The following is a 17,075-nucleotide window of genomic DNA, read 5'->3' as shown; positions in this document are numbered from 1 at the left end:
AAACACTATTCATGATGATAATTAAACAATATCCATTTTTTTTAATAAATGCGTTTTGATAACACCGTAGCTTTCTCGGTAGAAATACAATTTCTACAATGGGGAATGTTCCTCAATTTGCCACATAAACAACAGTTGTTTTGTTATTGACTTATATAGAGGAAGATAGGTTAGGTGCACAAAATGTCATATGTCACAGAATGTCTCGGAACTCGGAACATAAGTAAACAGAACAGCACGCCTCTGAAATATGTCATCTTTGTTTGTCTCATACAGGTAACAGATTCATTGTCCTTTACTAGCTATAACCGATGTTGCCAAATGGTGAAATAGAAACGAATCTCTTTAAATGTTGAATGCATTATTTCATTCCTCTTTTTTAAGTATTTAAATAATTTTTTAAAGAAAAAGGTTGAAATGATAAGTTTAAGATGCGTTGTTTTAGAGCTCTTTCATGAAAACTACTTGATTTTCGTCAGAGGAACATTCCCCATTTGTTTTTTTTTTTAATAATTTATTTGGTAATATAACTGGAGAAAAACTGCCCTGATGGATTGAAAATATTATTATTATTTTCGAAAACTTAACCCCCCCCCCCTGTAAGTCAGATACGGATGTATAATTGAAAATTTCAAAGAACACGTCAATTTTTATTTCTAGGGAGACTAATTTTGATACGGAAATCATACCCGAAACTTCACCCCCCTGCGGTCAGCAACTACCTCCCCCCCCCCTATTTTTTTCAATGGCCTTGGGGTAGAACGATACTTCATTTTCAAGGTATTTTGTCCCTCTATTACTTCTGTATTTTTTTTTCGAAATTGGTTTTTTCGTTATTGAGAAATTAAACGTTGAACGTTTTAAGAAAAAACAGAAAATTCGTTGTCGCTCATTTTATTGAGGAAATCTACAAATGTAATATCGATGGCAACACGATCAACGTGTAGAGTACACTTTCGACTTCAGGTGTCCCCACAGAAAGAAGTCCATCGGTGTGAAATCAGGTGATCTAGCTGGCCACTCCACTGTACCCTTTCTGCTGATTCAACAAAAACTACCAGTGCAGAAAAAACTAACAGTGTCGTTCACCAGTTACGCGCGTAACTTATCGGGGTAAACTACACTTCTACACTTGTATAAAGTTATCCATTATAATTTTTATATTTTTCAGATTGTGGAAGGTAACAAGTACCCAAAAAAGGTCGATAAAAAACTGAGTTTTCCTCCACAAAAAATGACTCGTTGAATATGTTTAGATTATTGTTAGAAGTGTGTTGCGGCCCGCTAGATCACCCGATACGATGATTCTAGATGTTTTTGAGGATATACGTGACATCTGAACAAACAGTTCATTTTAGAATTCATAAATGGAAAATGAGGTGCTGACAACGGCGGTAATGGATTGTATTTTAGGCCCTTCAATACTATAAACAGATGATAATTAATTGTGATTGTAGTCTTTTGGAGGAAGTTATTCAAAGTAATGGTCAAACCGAATTCAAATCTTGAACTATTTTCAAATTTGAATATTTCGAAGAAACAACCAATAAAGAATTCTAACTGTTTGGGATTCCTGACGCCCATAACAATTATTTTAAAGTGATAAAAAAACCCGCGTCTGCTGTATAACTTTTGGAATTTTTCCAATAACTCAAAAGTCAGAACAGACTCGAGTTAATAATATTTCAAAATCTTTCAACGAAACTTTCAATTCACTAATTCCATCCGGATAATGTATTCTCTATTCACGATGTTAACAAATTGAAAATGTTTTATGGATCTTATCTTGCCGATAACGCAACTTCATCTTTTATTCGTCGAACTCTCCAGATATAGTTGGCTCTGAACTAATCTCTCACTATTCAAATGTTTCGAAACTAATAGTACCTACATGTCTGATCTAGCAGTGATCATCAGATATTTGTTGTTCCAAACGTCTTATTGGTCAAGCAGAGAGGACTTTCTGTAAAAGAATTAAAGTGCATTCGTTTGTAGTTTTTTTGAACGAGAACATTTTCCAACCATCTTTCGGCGCGATAGAGAACAGAACACGAGTTCAATCATGGCTATGAGGTATTACCTTTTTGAAGAGAACTTCAAAACCTAAATAATGAATTTACTGTATGAGTACTCATACACCTTGTAATGGTGCAAACCTATTTGGCTTAAACAGAATTGTTTATAAACTTTTCCAAATGGCGTAAACACATCGTTGTAAGCGGCGTTTAATACTGCTGTTATGTGAATTTTTACTCGTATATCTCAACTCATAAAACATGTCTAATAGGTTAGGAAAATGATGGCCCAATCGAGTCGTTCGAGGTATTTATAGCCACTCAAAGTGAGTTATGAGATAGCGAGCTTGTACATTACTATATGGCTGTGGAAAAACACAGAATAACTTTTTCATTAACGTTTACGGGTGATGATTCAAGAAAATCCTTCCTCGAGGAGAGAGGAGTCGAATTTTGAATCAGTTGTTGATGCGCCGGGAGGTACAGAGCGAGCGCCGCCATTCACATTTTCTCGACCTTCTGTGAAAAGCTGTACCACTTGTAAAATCAGAGTACAATCATTGTATGCCACTGTCAATATTTCGAGTGTTTTCGAGCACTCGATTCCGTTTTTTACATAATATTTGATGCAAATTTTATGCTTTTATGCCTCTCACCAACAAATTAAACATGCTAAACAACTTAGACGGTGAACATATTTTCGAAACGAGTGTAACAACATAAAAACATTGAAAAGTCGCTAATAGAATGTACGTAGCCCGCAAAATTTGCACATTAAACATTAGGTAGAAATCATTTGAATATCTTATTCAATTCCGCAACGAATGTTTGGAATATAAACTGAATAAAAAAAGTGTTCGTATAATTTAGTCTTTCTCAAAGTGGGCGATAACGCCCCCTTGTGGGCGTTGTAAGCCAATAGGGTGGCAGTAAAGGCCACAGAGAAAATTGGGGGGGCGTTGAAGCGGTTTAGGAGGGCGATGACCAATTTAAAAATATTTTTTGCTTTCAACACAAACTTTACCGCTCCTTTACGCTTAACGCGCGTTTCCTCGTGTAACGCCATCTAGGGCACCAGACAGTAACTATTTCCTATCCGATAGTTGTCAAACTGTACAATAGATGGCGGTAAGCTTCAATGCGAAGCTAGAGGTTTCTAGTCTCCATTCTCGAAAGTACAAGGCCCGCCCGAGTAAATTCCAGCCTGATGTTAACAAACTTGTTAAAAATCATCTAATTCATCATTAGATTAGTTATAAAATTCAAATTGAAATGTTTGTTTCAATAACATGAATAAAAGTTTTCCTTATATTAAAAAATGATGTTTTACATTACCCTCATCAGAAAGTCTTATTTTCACATGACACACATAATTTAATTATTGAAATAATGACCGCGATTGTGATTATTAGGATGTAGTCAAGTAGAAAAAAATTGGGGGCGCTAGAAAATAATCAATTCTCGAAGTGGTCGGTAGACAAAATAAGTTTGAGAACCTCTGGTATAATTCAATGTTCATGTGAAAGTAGTTGTTTCGAAAGTATTTTTATTTCGTGTAATTGAAGTAGAAAATCAAAACCTTCTTTCCCAAAAAATAATCCCTCCTAAAAATAAACCCCTTTCGATTCAAATAAATTATGAAAACACTGACCCACTATAGATATAGATCGACCGTATTCAATGTCGGTGGTGATAGCAGCAAACGTAAATGTTTTCTATATCAAATAATAAGTAAAAACATCTAACCAAAGTATTCGGAAAGAACTACGCTTTATCTACACACATCGTTTCAAAATCGATCGTTTCACACCTATTTCAGCTCCGATATTGATTTTGGCTAGCTGGCAATGAAAGCGTCTGTTTGGTATGTTCTCCGGCAGTATCATAAAATGTTTTCCGGCGATAAATTGATGAAAACCTTTTCATAATCGGTTTTTCTATCAATTAGAACGAAGCTATGTTTATGTCGCATATAACGTTGATAACACGATGACACTGATATAATTTGTCGTGGCGACATACTCGTTTTGTGACATCAATTCTACAGTGTGATTCAAACTATGGATCAAAGTCTCAAAATGTCTTACTTCATCTCCTGAAGACGGTTTATGAAACGTTTCGCTGGCCAACATATCGGTCAGGGCCGGCTTCAGATCCGTTACAATAGACTCACCTCGGATTTCCACATAGACAGTGTTTCTGCAAAATTGGACGAGGTCTACTTTGACGTAAAACGTATGAGAAACTGCATAACTTCTGTAAGATTGTTGAATATCAATCACGCCATAGTATATCTACAGTAATCTACATATTTCACTGAAAATCAAGAGCTGGGGAAGAGCAAGTCCTTAGAATCTTCGTTCTACAGAAACGAATCATGAAGTAACACCATTCTGCAACCCGTCCTACGTTTGCTGAGAGGTTCACACAATCATCTATGTTCTGAACGAGGCAGTATAGTTTTAGATCATCGGCATATAAAAGGAAATACACATCTATAACATCTGCAATATCATTACTGAATATATTGAAGAGCAACGGTCCCAGATTTGAACCTTGTGGAACACCGGAAGAAGCACTATATTCGGTAGATTTGAAACCATTGAGCTGAACATATTGTTTTCGATCCCATAGATAGGACTGAAAGAGTGCGATTAAGGATGGAGATAATCCAAAGGCTACTAGTTTGTTCAGTAGAATGCCATGGTCAAACCTGTCGAAGGCCTTAGAAAAGTCTGTGTAAATAACATCAGTTTGGGACCTATTGTCAATAGATTCAGCAATATGTTGGGCTGGACATATGAGCAATATGTTCCATATTCGGTTGAGGTTCACCGCTTCTTCTTTTCTGTTGAAATTCTCCGTGCTTTTGTGGATCTCTATACCATAGTCGGCTATGGTATACCTGGTTGGGGGGCAGTTAGTTCTGTGTTTTCAAACAAAATTATGTGTTTCCTTCACTAAGTGCGTGTTCTTCCACAGCTGACTTGTCCGTTTGGCCTAGTCTGCAGCTCCTTTTATGCTCTTTTAGTCTTGTTCCCATGGATCGTTTGGTAGTTCCGATATATACCTTTCCACAAGTGCGCGGTATGCGATAGACCCCTGCTGCTGATAATGGGCCTCTTTTGTCTTTAGCCGACCTGAGGCTTTGTTGTATCTTCCTCGTGGGTTTGAAGACTGTTTCGACGTTGTGTTTGCCCAATAGTTTTCCAATTCTGTCCGTAATCCTAGGGATAAACGGTAGATATGCGCGTGCAACCATCTGATCTCGCTTTCTGAACCGTGGTGCCCTTCGGTTTCATGGCTCTTCTGGTCTCGGAGGCACTCTATCCATTCAATCTCAAGGTCACTTCAAGGTATTTCATTTCTGGTAACGGAACTGTACAGGTACAAGTGAAGGTACAAGTACAGGTACAAATACAACTGATTACCTGTTAAGGCATAAATACGCTTTACGAAGCCTAAAAGGTATTCATCGGACAGCAAGCCAAGGTGGTTAAACCTCTGAAGAAGCTAGCCACTCGCGCCAGCGAAACGTCAGGAAGAAACTCCAAAAATCCACGGCTTTCAAATTCGAAAAGCAATGACACTGAAAACCTCTAAACCATTTTGTCATAGGAAGTTTTATTTCTCAATTTTCATGAACAGAAAATAATTTTTTTTCACTTTAAAATGTCATGGCAAATTTGACTAAAAACTGAAAAAGTTCGCATAGCTCCATTTCTTTCAGCGTTAGAATGAAACTCGTAATAACCTTTTGAGTTCGGGAATGAGTTGGCAACCGATTGAGGTAGACATATACAGAGTGTCTCATTTGAAAAAAAAATCCTTTTTACGTTAATTACGTTGAACAGAAGAAAAAAGCTACTAGTTCTCTAATTTAACCGGCCTCGTATCTTCGAAAATGAAGAAGTTAGCAACGGTGTCGACTCGAGTTTGATCACACTGTATAAAGTATACGGAAACTCATTTTTCCGTCGCCGCGAATCCAGATCCACCGGAAAATTCCGCAACTGTCTATCCATTGTCCGTCTCGCCTGCGATTCAGTTGCAAAATGAAGTATGGCGATTTCTCCGAGAGAAACAAAGGAACGGCGACCGCGGACAACGGATAAACGCTACCCATGATGATGATACGATGTGTTTACACCGCGCCGAGCATTCCTCCACATCGGAGATCGATTCAAGGTCAGTACGAAACTACCGTCGTTCGTTCCGAGAAAAGGTGCGTCGTATTTCACGGCTTGCATTGATTAGATTTCGCCTCCTAGGATTCGCGGCGGAGCGATAATTAATTACGGAACATAACATTTCTTTTTTTTTCACGGGAATTACTTCAACTGAATTTGAATGTAAGAAACGTTTTTAGCATTGTCACTCATTGATCTACGCTACGTTGGCATATATTTATTTAGTTATTCATTTGACACTTTGATGGTAGACTGGTTATGTGTATAGTTGTATAGTTCAAGTAAAAAATATAGTGCCCCCCCTATCCAGCAGTTCGACTTTAATAAAACCATCGTATAAGTTGTTTTTTCACATATTCGTCGATTTGCCCTGCCAATTTTTACTTTATGGCTATCTGAAATCACGAGAGAAATGTCCTACTTCGGGACATTGTTTTAGCGTCACTTCCTCCGTTGGCAAGGAAGCAGAATCTCGTTATTCGCATAATGGAAACATCTACAACGGTCCGCTATTCACTAATTCACATTTAGTGTGTTAGCTTTGCCTCTCTTTAGGCGAGACTGCATTAAATATAGAACTGTATTCAGATTCTGGCACTGGATATAGGTCGAACTTTGTCGTTCCAGTATTTAATCGAATTTTAAGCAAGCTCCAAAAGTTCCAACTGGGTAGATTCAGCATGATCTTCGAAGAAGCCATACGACAGTTGTCTTTCATGATTGTAGAAATTGACAAACTATCCGTTATATGGTTTTTTATCCTAGAAAACGGGTTGCGAAATGAAAGCGTTTCAGACGAGAAGGTATAGTTCAAGTAAACGATATAGTGCTACCTAACTTCCCAAAGGCCCCCTTTAATAATATAGATAGGGAGGTTTTTCAACTAAAATTACTTTTTTAATCCTTTTCTGCCAGTCTTCTTCGGTAATATTAGGTAATTCTTCTTTAATTAGCTCTATTAGCTTCTTATTAAATTTTGGAAATTTATTTTTACGCCTGATTCTTTGGCGTAAAAATAATTTTCCCCAATTTTCCCCAAATCAACTCGATGGGACTGAAAACACGAAAAAAGGGGGAAAGTGTAAGTATGGTGTGTCCATACTTTTCAGCAATACTCTCAAGGGCATACACTTTTTCAAATGTTTTGTCTGTAAAACTTCAAGTAGTTGGTTTTTGGTATAGTAATCTTCAAAATACAAATTGTTATCCATTAAAAAACTTTGTATTTAATCGTTGCTCGAATTTTTATTCGATACTTTGATGAGCTGTCGTAAATGATAGGAAGCGTTGTTAAGAACTATTAATTACACTATTCGCATCCAAATTTGGGATCAATGTGTTTTCAAACCATTCCTCGAAAATATTAGCTTCCATGTTCTTATGATAGTCAACATTGCCGTCCTCAATTTTTTCCACATAATTTCAAAGAATTCGGAACCCATCCTTTACTTTCTCCGCAATGCACAATGATTAGTCGCGATCATTTGTTTGCAGGCATGTTATGCGTACACATTCTCGAACCATCTGTCCACCCTTTCGTAACTGTGTCGTGAGTGTCATACCATGTTTGTCCAAATAGAAAATTTGCCGTTGTTCTTGTCTATATCTAGTTATTTGTTCCTTGTTCTTCCTTATGATTTCGGTTATAGGAATCTCATTGCTTTTGTAACAGTTGTATATTGTTTTTATTCAATACTCAATTGGATGAACATCTCAAGGTTTTGGTAATTCCGTATCACATCGCGGCTTACGTTCATAAGGTTTGTTTTTGACTATTTTACGTACAATTGAGAAAGGAATTTAGGTCAAAGCTGATGTTGCTTGTAATAGTTTGTTTCTCTCGAAACCAAATTTGAGATGTAGATTCTTATATACATTGTATATATCTGTGTTTCAATATTCAATCGCATTGTTCACCAGCGCTATTGGAATCACTACACTGGAAAAAGTCTGCGTTGTTATCACACTCGTTATTACTATCAGTACTTTAGTACTTTTTTGAGTCATTATAACTGCACCAATATTAAATTTCAATATTCAAATCGCGATCAGTTCCTGAACGAAACACGACGGTGATAACCATGCCCGCATTCCCCGATTTATATTCGTCAATTTGCCGCGCTAAGGCAATCAAATACAGTCATTGTGTCAACTCAGAGCAAACAATTCCAGACCCAGTGATCAATTACCAAACAGTATTTGGAGTATTCATTGGCTAATGTGTTGAACAATTTAACAAAAATAACTACTTGAATCAGTGCACCTAGATATTATCGCGTCTCAGGTAAACACGCAAAATGTCTACGGCCGCATTTTTTCTAAAAATAAACGTTCATATTTTTTTACAAGGATAATCCTAACTTTCGATCGGTGCAGACGCCTCTGGCGAAATAGTCAGACAGATTAGCTGGCATCCCGACAAATTTTTATGTTTGTGTAGGAACCAGACGTAGAGAATACTTGGCTCAAACCAAAAAATAAATCGAAAAGATAGGTATAAATATTTTTTATGTAATAAATGTCGGTTGTTTAGGCTAGCAGAGATTCAGCAATATTTTGAGAGATTTGGAGGAGCGCTTGGAAAACGTTCTAAGCTAACTCAGGACTTCGTTGAAACCACATGTTGTTGGTGTCCAAATCATCTATTTCAGGCCATTAGAAGTTGATGATCATTGACCTACAGTGCTTGCCGTTGACAGTGATAGCCTGGCCAATGTCGTTTTTGAAGAAATATGGACCGATAACTCCGTCAGCCCAAAAACCATACCGAATAGTGACTTTCTCGGGATACATTGGACGCCTCTGGATCTCGTGTGGATTGTTATCTGCTTTAGAATTGAACCTAACCAAGTCAACAAAAATGTTGGGTGTTGTTTTTGATGACAAACTTCAATGGAGGACACATATTGACCACTTATGTAATAAACTTAGAAAAGCCTGTTATTCTCTTAGGTTTCTATCCCACCAAATGTGGTCAAAGTATTTCATTAACTGTCTATTACGCAAACTTCAATTCGCATCTTAGATATGGCATCCTTAACTGGGGCACATCCTCTACCGTGTCTCGTGTGTTTTGTATACAAAAGTATGCTATTAGGATCATTGCTAAGTTGGGCTATAGAGATTCTTGATTCTTCTAGTTTTTATATCCGACGTTTCGTTTTCAAAAAACCATCATCAACTTTATATTTTTAAATAGCCCGAAAAAAAAGTACACCCTGTATCTGATTCCATTTTTTTATAACGAATTCAACGATGTAACACATGCCATTGTTTTCTTTTTAGTTTAAGGGAAAATTGCATTTTTTCTATTTTTAAAATGTATTTTTAAGTAGGTTAATAATGATTTTTTTAAAGTAATGAAAACAACAAAGAAATTAACGCATTTTTTATTTAATTCAAAGGAGGTGTTCAAACAGGTTTCCGTTATTTTCCAAACATAAGTATGATCTTCTAACTGTAGAACTTAAAACATCACGTAACATCTCTGGTGTAATACTGTTAAATGCGACAATTACACATTCTCGTAACTGCTGTTCAGTTTCAAAAGAATGTTGGTAAACCCGGTTTTTAACAAAACCCCATATGAAGAAGTCCAGAGGAGTTGAGTCAGGGGATCGCGCTGGCCAAGACACTTCACTAAAGGTTCCAATCCACCTTCCAGGAAATCGCTGCGAAAGATACTCTCGAACTTGTCTAGAATTATGTGCAGGAGCACCGTCTTGTTGAAACCAACAGTTATTGACCTGTGCCAGAGGTAAATTATCTAAACAGTCTTCTACATAGTTTTGCAATAAATCCCCTGGTTTAAGTCCTTGGCAAATCCTAAATTTATAGGGGTGATATCTATTTTTACGCAAAATAAATTGAGCTGTGGATTTGGCTACTCCTACATTATTTTCGATTTGCCTAGTTGATATTTCAGGGTTCTCAACAACTGCTTGTAAAACATTATTTTGGGCTTCTTCTGAAGATTTCTTTTTTCGAGATAAAACAGGCTTTTTAAATGAACCATATTCTTTTAAATTTCGAGACAGCTCTAAGAAAATGGACTTACATGGCTGCTTTCTTTCTGGATATGTATTAAGATACATTGCTGCTGTATTTACAGTATTTTTGTGGCACAAAATGTAGCACGTTAGCATGTCAAACTTTTCTTCATGGCTATAATGCTCACCCGGCATATTCGACGATAATAACACAATATTATCTATTCAACAATAAACAATAATAACGACAACAGTAACAATAACTCTAAAAACAACAACTCGACAAACAGGCTAACAACAACGACAATTACTATTTTATCGTGTAATTAAATAATATTTGACAGGTTCGGTGACAGGTATTTACGTCAAAGCATTTGTTTGCAACGCCTACTTGAAGATTTTTTTAAAAATAGAAAAAATGTAATTTTCCTTTAAACTAAAAAGAAAACAATGGCATGTGATACATTGTTGAATTCGTAATAAAAAATGGAATCAGATACAGGGTGTACTTTTGTTTCGGGTCATATAAAAAAATAAAGTTGATGATGGTTTCTTGAAAACGAAACGTCGGATATAAAATCTAAAAATACCATCGTGTAGTACCTTGAAAGTGCCAATGAAAAAGTGTTATTCGTTTTTTGATATCTTTTCAAATAAAGTCAGAAAAAAATAAAATTGATATTGTCAAATTCTCGTTTTTCCCAAATATCTCAGCAGGCCATGAAAATTCTTCAAGTTTCTAAACGGCATGTAAATAAGCTTTAAAGAACACAACTTTTTCCTAATTTAACCTAAGCTGTATCTCCAACAGGTACTGAGATTCCCATGCTTAGGATCCTTATCTTGGACACACTGTATATATATATATATATATATATATATATATATATATATATATATATATATATATATACTGCTGTAGTATCTCTCATTTCTGAACAGATTATAGTTATGGATTTTTATCAAGTATTGGCCATTTCCATCATATAAGAATTATGATGTCTAAATCGGCCCTTATTTCAGATGCACAAATTGATAACGCATGTGTGAAGACCTACTGACCGAACTGTACAATCGGACATCCAAAAAAATCCAAAAAGTGTCGGACTGCACGACTGGCGTCGAGATTGTTTTCCAGCGAACGTGGATTTCGAAATTCGAGCGAGCGAGCGTATTTACTCCTTTGGAATAGAGAAAATCTATTTTTATGCGAACTGAAGCGGGAATATCTGGTTCGAACGGATTTGTGAGACCCGCCACGGTTCATGAGGGAAATAAGGTGCGACCTTCCCTTTTTCCTGTTCGCTTCTACCCCCTAATGCGAATTATCGTTTCTCCCAGTTCGTCGGCGACAAGTAATTTGTTACAGAAAAGAAATAATCGATGTGTGTTATGTAGCGGAAATTTTAGTTTTCGAAGGCCGGCACAACAGGATTTGCATGCAAAAAAAGAAATTCTGAAAATCGATTAGTTCGTAACGAATGGAAAACTTACTGATATAGTTTCTCGCGATTTTCAATATGGAGGGTTAACAAAGTCGTGCGCGCGTTTCGGTTAAACGTTGTCTGTGGAAAAAAAATAAGGTTGATTTTCATTCTTCTCAAAAACTATTCATTTATTCATTAATAAACAGTTCTGATATGCACTTTTTGGTTATGTCCTTGAGCTCTCTCGGCCATTCTGTTTTCATCTCCTCAATCGTCGCAAAACGTCGTTCCTTCGTGGATCTCTTCAATCTTGGTAACAGGAAAAAGTCGCAGGGCCCAAATCTGGTGCATACGGTAGCTGAGGCATAACTACGGTGGTGTTTTTGGCCAAAAATTTACGAAAAAGCAATGACAAATAAACAGGTGCACCACTATTAACACACTAAGAAGGTCTGAACCCTCTGGACCTTTACGTTAAGGAGTTTTGTTAATGGCCATGCTACGAATGGGCACGGCTGGTGTAAACCTCGGGTCAATTGAGGCTGAGCCTATGGCGAGGAGCACTTACTGCGCAACCTCTGCTGCAGAGATGCAACTGAATACAGGTTTGTGATTAATAAACCCTACAAAATAGAAGTAAAACAGAACACACAAATGCAATACGCATATATACAGACCCGCCTCATCGTTTAAATCGATTTTTGTGAAAATCTCTTAGTGTTTTTGGGTACTTTCATCAATATGGCTTCCTGGAGACCTTTTGAAACAAATGATAACATTACGTGTGAGGAATCTGTGTCAATCGACAGGGATCCGGAATTTGAAAATAAGGACTTACATGTTCAAGTTCAGCGAGTAATTTTAAATATTCATGAATGCTTGAAAAAGGAAAACTGTCACTCTTCACATAATGCTATTGTGAACAGAATAAGCGATTTAACGAAACTATCTCGTTCGACAGTTCTTCGAGTCATTAAAATAGAGGATGTCATTGACCATGCAATGAAACGAAAACAAAGGAATAAAAAATTCGCACACGTTGATGGTGCTACAAAAGATGTGATTCGGCGAACAATTTATATTATATACCAAAAAAATGAAGTACCAACCTTTGAAATGATTTAGTATAAATTACTCAACTATCCCGATTACAATTACAAATCTTTAGAAACTTAACGTGGTGTCTTATTGTCTTGTAGTTTCAAATATAAAAAATTGAACAATCGCATGGTCATAATGAAATCGACACGCATTGTTCAACTCCGACAAGAATATTTGAGGCGAATGAAAAGCTACCGAGAATCCAGCAGACATATAATCTACCTCGACGAAACTTGGTTTGAAACCCATGATGTTGTCAAATATTGCTGGGTAGACGAAACCAAGTATTGTGCTTTGAACACACCTTCTTCAAGGGGAAAACGTGTTATAATTTTGCATGCCGGGAATGAAAGTGGTTTCGTACCTAACGCTTTGCTTCTGTCGGCCAAAAATATAAAAGATTCGTCTGCTGATTACCACGAAGATATGACTGCGGCTTTACTCGAAACCTGGTTCAGTAAGCAGCTTCCCCCAAATATTCCTCCAAACTCGGTTAGTGTCATGGATAACGCTTCGTATCATTCTCGGTTATTGACTACAATACCAAACAATAACACAAAAAAAGCAGATATTGTTGAATTAATGCGAAATCATGACATGGAAATACCCGAAAAGATTCCAACGAAAAAGCTATTACTGGCGACCATAAAACAACGTAGTTTCAAAAAAGAGTATATTATTGATTCGATGTGTGAAACACGTGGTCATATTCTCCTACGTTTGCCTCCATACTATGGTGTGTTGAATCCAATTGAAATGGTTTGGGCCACAATGAAAGAAAGCTTGCGGAAATGTAATCAGTCACCGACTTTGAATGCTGTAGTGCTTGACAATATAAGGCAAGTGGTGAATGAAGTAGGTAATAGTGATGTGTGGAAGAACTGTGTGGCCCACGTTATAAAAGAAGAGAACAAATATTATGTGCAAAGTTCCATAAATCCGATCGTTTTTCAACCCGATGATGATACCACCTCATCCGAATATAGCAAAGAGGAATTTTGATTTTTCTAGCAATTTTGTTGGCCTCTATTATTTTGTAAATAAATGTGACGAGAATTCGGTGTGATTATTTGTGTTTTCATTGTATTTTAGAGTTTTCGACTCGGAAATCAACTACCTTGAATTTGGAAGTTTTTCATAATTACACATGGTGGAAAAATTCAGTTGAGATAACTTTTTCATGGGGTGATCAATTGCTATGATTGTAAGAATAAGTAACTGAAAAACTACCACTGAAAAATAATATGCCGACGCCTATGTCGAGGCGGGAATTCCTTCTCTGTGCTGTTCCAATTGGTATTGGAAATACTATAAAGGAGATTTCTCCCAGAGACCTGTCCACCTTCCTGGAGAGGACAGGATGGTCGTTGACCTAGGAGGACAACTCCTCGGGAGGATGTACAATGGGTCGCATGTGGCTTGAGTACTGTGAGCCTACACTCACCCTCCCTACTCTACAGATACAGAGAGGTACACTAAGAAGGGTGTAAGATACTTGATTTGTCGGGAATAGAAACAGAAACAACAAAAACAAACCAACAGCTGCATTGGAAACGCTTTTGAATCATCCTCGTTTACATTTTGTAATAACGGGGTAGTCACGAGCCAATTCAGTCTGGAAAATTCACCGACCTACATGGAATCGGGCAAAACAGAAATATCGGAAAATGTGTAGGAACTAACATCATCTCTCTGTTTGGCAGAAACTCTGCTCTCTTGGAAAAAAACCCTGGTGAACAGATGGGTCGAAAGTCGAACATGGGACGGGAGCTGTAATACAGTGTACGGGTGAAAATTTACATTTCAGTTACCCGCTGGGTCAATACACATCAACCCTCCAAGTTGAAGTGTAAGCAATCCCGCAATGTCAAAGTAACATTACTTTGAGGCCTCTACAGAATGAGCGGATTAATATAAACAACCAGGCTGCTTTTGGGCTACTGACGAGCTCAAAAATGACATGGTTTGGGAGTGAGGAACTGAGATTGACTATACTGAGGGCCAGAACACTCACGTATCATGGATATCGAATAAGGTGATGAATGTGCTAGACACGGATCATCAACTCCACATACAGATCCTGAATCAACAAAATCTTTGGTAAGGAACCAGATTAGGAAGTTGGTCTATAAGAAACAAAAGGAGTACGGGGGAAATACCCTCGGAAACACACAGGGGAGAACCTATATAAAAGGATCATCTGAAAAGAGAACGGAAGGACTACTGTAACAGAGCAGGGGTCGGCACAGGTCTCCCTGGACACTGTCCATTGAGAGGATCCCTGTTCAAAATAGGGCAGTATAAGTGCAGACGATGCCACATAATAATAAACCATAAAACAGCATCAGTTACACCGGTCGTAAAAACCGTTACATATACACTTCACAGCTCCGATTTGCATACTTTCATTGTCCCAACTGTACAAATTTCTTCACCAAGTTCCATATTTGCGACGCAATTCGTATTTATAGTTATATCCTATTCCGATTTCCGCTACGTTGCGGTACGCCACTGACGTGCTTATTAAGAACACTTCCGAATATTTGAATATTTATATCGTGATGACGTTAACTGAGTCACGGTTTCTAATTTGATTAGTCTGTTGGTCAGATGTAAGAACGTGATGTTATACGTTTCATTATGTAACATTTCTGTACATCATTAAAGAGCTTAGGAATTTAGTCTGACCCATAATTTATAGGTTCTCCATTGGCAAAACTAGTAGTTGGTTAGCGTCGCACTGACATTACAAGAGTGTTGAAGAACGCCCCAGGCATTAGCTTATCCTTGTGTTGCCACAGAAGTGAAGTTATCTCTACGGCTTTCGCTGGACGGGTTCCAACTCGGTGACAGAGTTGTGATCACCTCGTTCAGTGTCAAAAACCAGACCAAGTTCATCAGCCGCTCGGGCAGACACCTTAAAGAGAAATCCTCCGATTCCTGCTGCTCCCTCATGGTCGTCGACTATACTGAGAAGGAGATCCGAACTCCTGATGACTCCGCAGGCTGCATCCAGAGCCGTTCTGTCATGTGGACACTCCAAACTCAAAAGTCCACGGCCTCGCTGTTGTCGGGGGAAGTGCAACCGTGGAACGGGCGATTTGGAAGACAAACTCCTAAGAAGACGCATCATTCTTCGGGACTTTACGCCAAGTTGATTCAGCTCCTCTCGGATCCATTTCACTACTCCGAAACCAAAAGAGTAAGATTAAAATGGAAAGCATATTCGCAGCAGCGACTTTGTTCTCCCCCGACAGTTCTGACGATGACCTCTGTCGGAGTTTGTGCTGATACTTGGCGGAGAGAGTTCTCCACTGCTATTATCTCTTGTGAGTGGCGCTGTTCCACCCCGAGGTTCCACCTACGAGCTGAACATCCTCTCCGTAGTTCCCGCATCGTCCTGTTTTGAGATGGACCGTTGTACTCGTCCACCACCCTCAAGGACTGATGGCGATCCTTTTCTTGAGAAGCATATAAATAGTTCAAGATCATCCATATAAAACAAATGGGTGATCTTATATCTTCGGTTTACGTGGGTGCCACAGCTATGCCGTCGAGAATTTCTGAGCGCCACGGATAATGGCAATAGTGACATGCCAAAAAAAGGGGACTGGGGGAATCGCCCTGAAATACGCTCCTTCTGAAAGTGACCCACCTTGTTTGGACTCTGGTCTGACCAGATGTTATGGTGAAGCGAGTGCGCCAAAGTGGTATCAGTTGTTCAAGGGATCTCACTATTTTGTCGGGTATTGCAAGGCATCTCATTATTTCGTTGGGTACTGCAAGGCATTTCATTATTTTGTCGGATACCGCAAGACATGTCACTATTTCGTCCTGTACCGCAAGGCATCTCACTATTTCTTCGGGTATCGCAAGGAATCTCACTATTTCGACGGGTACCGCAAGGCATCTCATTATTTCGTCGGGTACCACAAGGCATCTCATTATTTCATCGGGTACCACAAGGCATCTCACTATTTCGTCGGGTACCGCAAGGCATCTCATTATTTTGTCGAGTACCACAAGGCATCTCATAATTTCGTCGGGTACCGCAAGGCATCTCATTATTTCGTCGGGTACCACAAGAAATCTCACTATTTCGTCGGGTACCGCAAGGCATCTCACTATTTCATCGTGTACCGCAAGGCATCTTATCGCAAGGCATCTCACTATTTCGTCGTGAAGCGAGTGCACCAAAGTGGTATCAGTTGTTCAAGGGATCTCACTATTTCGTCGGGTATCGCAAGGCATCTCATTATTTCGTTGGGTACTGCAAGGCATCTCATTATTTCGTCGGATACCGCAAGACATGTCACTATTTCGTCCTGTACCGCAAGGCATCTCACTATTTCG

General features: G+C 38.2%; 1 protein-coding gene across 3 annotated transcripts in view; it reads right to left on the bottom strand.

Annotated features, from left to right (window-relative positions):
* The window catches only part of uex (metal transporter uex), a 61,309-nt gene that overhangs the window by 21,699 nt on the left and 22,535 nt on the right, over positions 1-17,075 (bottom strand). The gene's annotated exons all lie outside the window — the stretch shown is intronic.

Source organism: Leptinotarsa decemlineata, unplaced genomic scaffold (assembly GCF_025532065.1).
Source record: "Leptinotarsa decemlineata unplaced genomic scaffold, Ldec_3_MD MMD2_tig00002974_RagTag_RagTag, whole genome shotgun sequence".
Taxonomy (NCBI): Eukaryota; Metazoa; Arthropoda; class Insecta; order Coleoptera; family Chrysomelidae; genus Leptinotarsa; species Leptinotarsa decemlineata.
This window is presented reverse-complemented; position numbering and strand designations above follow the sequence as displayed.